We start from the raw sequence: 8,998 nt of genomic DNA, 5'->3' as shown, positions 1-8,998 counted from the left end.
ATCTCTCCAGTCCCCTAAATGATATTTATTATAAATCTGTGCTTACTTCAGTTATTGAGCACGTTTTGTGTGTCGGGCCCTTTTCTAGATGCTTCACACATATCCCCACTTTCAGGCTCCAGAACCTCCTAAGGACCTTAGTGCTGTTATCTCCATTCTGCTGAAGGAAAAGGGAATTAACTTGCCTAGAGCCAGGCCATGTGGAACTAGGAGACTGAAGATCCTAACCCAGACAGGATGACCTCATATCCAGGTCTTTCAGCCCTTAATCCCCCATACAGCCACATAGACTTGGCTTTGATAAAAACTACATTCAGAGATGGTGAGATGGTTCAGCAGATGAAATCACCTGCTACCAATACTGATACCCTGGGACCGCCATTGTGGAGGAAGAGGGCTGATGTCCACAGGATTGATCTCCACATTCATACGCAGAAATAAATCAATGAAATGAAATAGATTTAAAGGAAAGCATCTTTGGAGTTTTGTGAAACTAATAATTTGAGGGGTTTTTCCTTTGAACATCAATACCTAGAATGTGCCCAGGATTTGTTTGTTTTGTGTGGTGTGTGTGTGTGTGTGTGTGTGTGTGTGTGTGTGTACACATGCGTGCCCAGAGGCCAGATACTGACATCAAGTATCCCTCTCAATTGCTTTCTACCTTACTTTTCTAGATAGGGTATCTCACTTTTTTTTCCCTTTGGTCAGTTTTGGGCGACCAAGCCAAGGTCCTTAGGCTTGCACAGTAAGTATGGCTAGCCCTTCAACCTCTGGCATCCCAATTTTACAACTGGAGCAATTGCAGAAGAGAGCTGGACTGAGAAAAGCCACCAGTGTGCCCATTAAGCTGGTGCCCTGTCCTACTTTGCTTTTCCTGGAACCTCACAGCACTCCGCCCTGTGCAGACACCTGTGAGTGGGGACAGCCTAGGAGACTTTGGATGACACGTGCCCAGCACGTGGGCGGTAAATCCCCTCATTCAGTTCGCTCTTCCAACATTCTCTGGCAGACAGCCAAGCTAAATATTTCTGCTCGATAAAAAATGCACTGTGCTACACTTCCCACTGGTGGCCTGACTCTGGTGACGAGGGCTTTTCCTCAGTGAAGTGAGAAGGACCTAGAGAGCTGGATTCCGGCACCCACGTGCATTTTCTTCACTGCAAACCTTTTTTATCAGCTGTGATTAGATGGACTTAGAAAAGAACGAAAGCCAAGATTTTGAAAATACATTGAATGTGACATTCTTTCTTCCTAGCCCCTACTTATTCTTGATTCTTTTGATTTGTTTTTTATTATTACCTTTTCAGACTTCCTAGGCGTCTGTCATTATTTTTATCTACTGAATTTTTTCTTTTCCTTTAAGCTAAATCATTTTCCAGGGCTGTCACATTTGGTCAGTTGAAAGACCTAACATATGGACCCGTGGGCCTGTGCCAGATGAGGAGTATAGTTAATGGAAATTTATGACTGCTGTCTTCATTAGGACTAATTAGATGAGGGAAAGGGAGAAGTGACATCCACATTCGGATACCCCTTCTAATGGCTTGAGATGTTTCTTCTTTACATCAAAGGGTTTCCTTGTCGCTGTCTGGAGACGCAAATGGAGTAGCGGGACTTTTCGCATTGGTCCCGTTCCCCTGTGGCTTGTTGTGGCACGCTCTCCACTACCTTCGCCTCAAAACCTTCTCAGTGGCCGAATAATAGCAATGTCATAACCAACATCATACTCTAAGTAGCACGTTTCCATAAATTTCAGTACTCATACTGTTTCTAATTTAGCATAACTATATATGACGTTCTAATTAAATATGCTTATATCACTATGACTACTCAAATTATTTTCCCATGAACCTATTCCTATGTATATGAATTATTTGACCAAATGTTAGGGATTTTCTAAGTTATTGGTATATACAGCTAGATTTATTTCTAGAAGAAGTATATGGGGGCTATAGAGATGGCTCTGCAGTTAAGAGCACTCACTGGCTGCTCTTACAAAGGAGCAGGTTTAGTTCCCAGCACCTATATGGTGGCTCACAGCCATTTATTTCCAGTTCCTGGGGATCACACGCCCTCTTCTCACCTCCACAGGCTCCAGGCACACACATGGTTCACAGACATACATGCAGGCGAAAGCATACACATGATAAATAAATAAGTCTTTAAAAGTTTTAGAGAAAAGTTAAATAAAGTATGCTGTGTAACTACCTAGAAACAGATTAATCCTAACATTTTAAGTACTAATATCTTTTGATATTATTTTTATGTAAGTGTTGATAATATTATTAATGAACAAATGTCTTTCTATCTTCTCCTTTGAGAAACATGGTGATGTCTGACTGTGTTTGAGGTACCATGTCATACCCCAAAGAGCAGGTTTTAGTCCCTTTAAATACTTATTCTTCTGACCAACCTTCCACTGTTTCTTTGAACAGTTGCAACTTCTAATGGTATGTTGGAACCACATATTTTAAGAATATATCTTATGAGCTAGGTGTGGTGGCTCACAGTTTTGATCCCAGTACTTGGATGCCAGTGAGTTTGACACAGGTCTGGTGCTTGTGTGTGTTATGAGTATGTGCATATGTACACACATATATATACATACATAAATATATACATATATGTACATATAATCAGTGTAGGAAGATGATAATACCAACCCACTTTCAATAGCATGTAGAATTGCTATTATTGTGGCAGTGTAAGGGTTCAACCCAACATCTCATGCATTCGAGACAAGCACTCTCATTATGCTCTAAACCAGCCACAGAATGTATAATTTTTAGTTGATTTTCCAGCACTGGCTATGTATTGTTTATTTATCCACATTCTTGGTGGTAGTGTCTCTTCTGAGTCACAAATTCTCCCGTAACTGGAATAGCCATACAATCTGCGGCTACCAACTCAAGTATTTAGTGCAGAAATTGTATGCTTAACCTCATTGCACCAGGTCCTTTGTCAGTCCCGGAGTAGACTGTGTATTATCAATCCAAGTTGTATACTTAGAAGCTGTTTGTGTACCCAGGACTGAATTACATAAAAGCCAAAGGAGACTGTGCACACTGAAAGTGGGGACGAAAAGGAGGGGGGGATGAGGAGACAAGAGAGAGTAAAGCAGAGAAGGACAAATACTGTCTGCTTCTGTCATGCAGAGCCCAGATTTAACAATATATATATATATATGATGCAAAAGCAGAAGAGAAGCTAATAGGGTGGAGAGAGGCAGTGGGGTAATAAGCAAGTAGATATGAGAAAATACAATGATATTTATGATTGAAGATGTCATGATGAACTTCATTATCTTGTATATTAACTAAAACCTAGACTAAAAAGATATAACAACCACAATATGCAACAAAATGACATTTTTGCAGGAAGCATTAGGAGAGACACTATTTTATGTGTTTAGGATATTTAAAAGATGAACTCCGGCTAAATAAAGCAAAGGCCCCATATTTGATAGCATGTCTAAACCACCCAAGGAACTAGCTGGCTCCCACCTCACCATTTGATTCCATTGGTATCAAATTCAATCTTAATGCTAATATTTTAAGATTTTCCGGGCTGTTCTGGTTTTCAGCAAGGTCTGAAGGCTACTAACGAAAGCATTTGTGGAGCATATTTTAATGGTTTACTGTCAGTGTGCTGTATTTCCGTTTGCCATTGCCTGGGCTTGTGTAGTCACGCCCACACTAAATCGCAGACATGTCTCTTTTTTTTATCCAGTGTGAGAAAGAAAGATGTCCTTCACACCTTTGAATTATTTCTCTGTGGTTGGGAAAAAGAAGCAAAGAGCAAATTCATTTCCCTAAGAGATGGCAACAATAAAATCACCTGGAAATGACCCCGTGGAAACTTTCCGCGGAGTGTTATTCATTTCTTCTGCAAGAATTTAGACTGTGAATGAGGTAGCTCTGAGAACTGTGGTCCTCTCGTCCCAGGAATGCAGCACACAGCTGGGAGTTGCCTCACCTGAGACTAAAGGCACAGCTGGCTACTGTCTGTTATAACAGAGAGACATATAGAGCTAGATGGATAAGTAGGTGGTTAGAATTTCTCTCCCATCTCGCGGTTAATAGTACAGTTAGTTTTTTCTTCCATGAACCGCCTGTAATAGAACTCAAGACCTGGTAACTGGAGTCAGCGTGTGCGTTTGGGAGGCTCTGCACTGTAGGAGGTACAGTTTTTGCTGCCTGTAGTGTGGAGCGGAGCAACAACCTTCTAACCATTTCTGTCTTGAGCTCCCGGTAAAAGAGAACAGAAACATGGTGGGGCAGATTTTACCCTTCTCTGGAAAGAGGATGGTTTCAATCCTCCTCATCCCACACAGACTTCCATGGGTACCTTGAAGGGAACCTTATGCCAGCAGGCCTTATGGCTTCTCAGAAGCCACGGCCAGTGCTGTGAACAATCTGATTCTCAAGAAGGGGAAGTAGTGATGTCACAGGAATAGGAGAGGGGGTGAGAACTGGCTGCTGGCTGTTCCCTTCAACACTGAGCAGAGGAAGGAAAGTGTGACTGTGTGAATGGATGGTCTGAACCCAGAGGTAAGAAGTATTCTCAACATTACCATAGTGTTAAAGAGACTATCTTATTTATTAATTTTAAAGATATATTTATTTATGTGTTTGGAAATTTTCCCTGCACATATATACGTGCATTGCATGCATGCCTGGTGCCAGAGAGGAGAGAAGAGGACAATGAATATCCCAGAATTGGAATTACAGATGTTTGTGAGCCACAGTGTGGCACTGGGAACCCAACTCTGGTTAGGAGCTCTAAGAGCCCCCTAGTGCTCTAAACCACTGAGCCATCTCTCGAGCCCCAGATATTTATTATTTCTTCATTATAAAAATTCTCTAAAATGTGATTAAGCTGTTTTACAGTCTATACCCTTTGGTCAGCTAAATAATGTTGAGAACTTGCCTTTTTAAAAACTGAACTTATTAGCAGGGGGTGGCGGCCCATTTCTTTAATCCTGACACTTGGGAGGCAGAGGCAGGACAATCTTTTTAAGTTTGAAGGCAGCCTGGTCTACACAACAAGTTCCAGGAAAGCCAGAGTTACACAGTGAAACTCTGTCTTGGGGGAAAAAATTAAAATTATTTATAAATTTTTGTGTCTATTCATTGTACATGGTACTGTTTATTTTATTTATTGTTTTGCCTAGAAAATAGCTAAAAATATTTTATAATTTAAATTAATTTTAGCTGAGTCTGATGGCTCACACTTGTAATGTCAACATTTGGGAGATCTCTGAGGCAAGAGGATGCCCACTAGTTCAACCTTTGCCACTTAGAGCGACCCTATCTCAGAAATAAAATTAAACAGCATAATACTCAGATACTTGATAATTTTGTTTGAAAATAGACAGTCTTGTGCTATGAATTAATTTGAATGAGTATGTTTGTTGGGATTAGAATCAGTTACTCGTCAAGAATAGTGGACAGTGAGGACTACTGAGAACTCAAGAACAATGGCAGTGGGTTTTTGATCCTACTGCACGTACTGGCTTTGTGGAAGCCTAGGCAGTTTGGATGCTCACCTAACTAGACTTGAATGGAGGTGGGTGGTCCTTGGACTTCCCACTGGGCAGGGAACCCTGATAGCTCTATGGGCTGACAAGGGAGGGGAACTTGATTGGGGGAGGGGGAGAGAAATGGGAGGAGGTGGCGGGAAAGAGACAGAAATTTTAATAAATAAATAAACGGGGGGGAAAAAAAAAGAAGAATCCTTGGGCCCATGGCCAGGTGGGGAGAGAGGTGCACTGACTCTCAGGACTCTGTTACGGTCTTACACCTTTATCTATAGGACACTTGGGAATTTAGATGTGACTTTTAATTCAGAATATTTCAAATCCTGAACTTCAGGCTCAGATTCCCAAGTTTTTAAAGTAGTCTATATAGTTTAAAAATACATTAGGTCTGGGGTGTAGCTCTGTGGTAGAATATGAATTTAGGAAGATCTTGGGTTAATCCTCAGCACTGCAAACAATATATGTTGATCATTAATTAAATTTTAAAAAAGACATATTTGCGCTTTGGAATACTCTGGCCATTAAGAGTGAGGCTGACTTGGGGAGGGTTCACAGCAGTAAGGGAAATGCCCTATGCCCTGTACCAGAGTGATAGCCTGCAGAGCTGCAATCCTAGCAATGGGGAAGGAGAGGCAAGAGGACCAGGAGTTCAAGTTGGTTCTGAGCCACTGTCTCCAAACACCAGGAATAAACAAAGCCATTATTTGTGATGCATGGCCATTTAGAAGTGACACTCAAGTGCTAGAATCTACACCAAATTGCCAACGATGACTGGCTTTTTAGAAATACCAACGTGGCTACAGCGAGGAATAATAAACCATCCTGTTTACCCAAGCGGCTGTGTGAGGCCCTCAGTGGGATTTATGGACGGGACACACAGGGTAATCTCCTGGATGCCTACAGGCAAATGCAGGAAAAGCGGCCTCCTGGGGTTCTCAGGAGCCAAAGGCCACTGTGGTTTTCCCCCTCACTCAAGGGCAGTGTTTGACTTTCCTTCAGTTCTCTCGGTCAGTTTCCTTCTCTGCTCGTTTCCACCCCAGACCTGCAGCTTTTATGTTTAGAACCTGAGTCCCAAACCCCTGCCAGATTCATTCTGATAGTCCTTGTCTCATATTCTGCTTGCTTGCATTCTTTCTTTTCTTTTTTATTTGTATTCTTTTGAGACAGAGATTTTCTGTGTAGCCCTGGTTGTTCTGGACCACACTCTGTAGACCAGGATGGCCTTGAAACCACAGAGATCCACTGCCTCTGAGGGCTGGGATTAAAGACGTGATGGGCATCATCACTGCCCAGCTATATTCTTCCTCCTTAAAAATCTCATGGCACAGGGCTCTCAGGTTCATCAGCCTCACCAGCATGATGAGGCTGCCAGACTTTGCCTAGGTTGTGGTGTTTTAGGAAATGTCAATGTCCTCTATATTTATAGAAACATTTCCATAAAGACTAATTGCTTTTGTGTTAATAATAAGAGTAACTTATTTTTAGTAGAACTGTTTCTAAAATCCCCCTGTCTGTTGTATATTTAAGCACCATTGCTGACTGAACTCCCAGCATTTAACCCTAGAAATTGTTTTCTTGGGATCTGAGCTCTGCTAGTAACTGTTTGTCAGTGTGCTGGATGAATCTGCCAAGTGTCGTGGCCTAGGCCTGTAACTCCTGCACTCAGGACGCTAGGCAGGAGGATTCCTGAGAACGGCAGGCTAGCCTAGGCTCATAGTGAGTTTATGGCCAGCCTGAGCTACATAGTAATACTCTGCCGCAAACAAGCAAGCAAGCAAACAAACAAAACATCAGTGGAAACATCCTAGGTAATTGTAGGTATGGAAAGGACTTATTTATAGGATAGTCTCTTAGCATAGGTCTTATCATTTAGGTCAGAACATTTTCATATAATCTATCTTTCAGATTCATTAAAGAGTTTTTGCATATCTCAGAATTGTGAATAATGAGAATATTTTTAAAAATTTTAAGACATAAACTTGTTTTAATTTTTTTATTGTTTATTACCTCTTTAAAACTATTCATTAACCCCTGGTGAGCTTAGACTTTGGTTACTAACTGATTATTTAGAAGTGTTGACCAAGCTGTTGCATTTTCCAGTATCCCTCACGTCCTCTGTCTAGGCAGTTCTTTACTGTGCCTAGCATGTCTTATTTGTGTTTCTTGATTAATTACATTTATTTATTCATTGTGTTGGGACTGAGTGCACATATGCTGTGGCATGCCTATGAAAACACGCGGGAATTGATTCTCTCTTTCCACCTTATAGGTTCTGGGTATCAAACGTGGATTGTCAGGTGTTTAGCAAATACCTGTACCTCCTGAGTTGTCTCATAGGCCCTGTTTTTTGTGCTTACAAAGAATAGTTAGTATTTGTTGCATTTATGTGACACGACTATTACATAAACCAATAAAATATTGCTAAGAGTTGTTTCCATTAAATAAGAAAAGTAGATTTTTTTTTTGAAAAACCTGAAACTGAAAAATCTTGTAATACAAAGAGATTGTGTAAAACTACAAAATACTGTGGGAAAGTATAAATATAATAGGATATAGTGCTTTATTATTTGGGGTTTTATTATAGTAGTTGTTGTTATTGTTATGATAAAATACAGTGACCAAAAGCAACTTGAGAGTTTATTTTGGTTTATGGTTCCAGAGAGATAAGAAGCCATAGAGGCAGGGGAGGCTTAGTAGCAGGTGGCCCTGGCAGGAACCTCAGCAATCACATCTTCAATGCAAACTAAAAATGGGGTGAGGATAAACTCTAAATGCCTGTCCCCTCCCCCAAGCTGTGCTTTCTCCAGCAAAGGGGCACTACATACAAATTCCTTAACCTCTCCAAAGAGGGACTGGTTTTTTAAATACACAAGGCTGTGAAGACATACCTCATTTAATGTGCTTTCTCTGTGGGAGGGTTTACACAGGGATGGCATTTCGTGTGCTGACCAGGGAGAATTCCATTCTCTGCCATCAGCTCTAGGCCCTGAATCAAAGATGGGAAAGTCGCGACTCATTGATATGTTGACTGAGAGTCGGTGTTGAAGATTAGTAATTATTATTTTTAACTGTCTTCGGGTTGACTGTTTCCATAATCTTAGAGTGATTGGTCCCATTTGCACTGGATAAGAAAGCATCAACAGTGTAGTTACTCAATCAATTTGGAAACAAAGTTAGTTTTGACTATGTAATCAATGTAATATATCAACTCATCTCAATTAGAAACACCTCTGTGCCCAGGGAAATGGAAAAGCAGTAAGTGTGTTTCCAGAGAAAGTGTGAGGACCACAGGAATTTGGATCCCAGCAGCCATGTAAACGCTGGATGGTCTTGGCAGCTATCTGTAATCCCATCACAAGAGATCCCAAAAGAAACCCATAAGCTTTGAGTTTCAAGTAAGGGACCCGGCTCAGCATGTAAGCTGGGGGACAAGACAATAAAACATCTAGCAATCAATTT

Source organism: Microtus ochrogaster, unplaced genomic scaffold (genome assembly GCF_000317375.1).
Source record: "Microtus ochrogaster isolate Prairie Vole_2 unplaced genomic scaffold, MicOch1.0 UNK37, whole genome shotgun sequence".
NCBI classification, from domain to species: domain Eukaryota; kingdom Metazoa; phylum Chordata; class Mammalia; order Rodentia; family Cricetidae; genus Microtus; species Microtus ochrogaster.
This window is presented reverse-complemented; position numbering follows the sequence as displayed.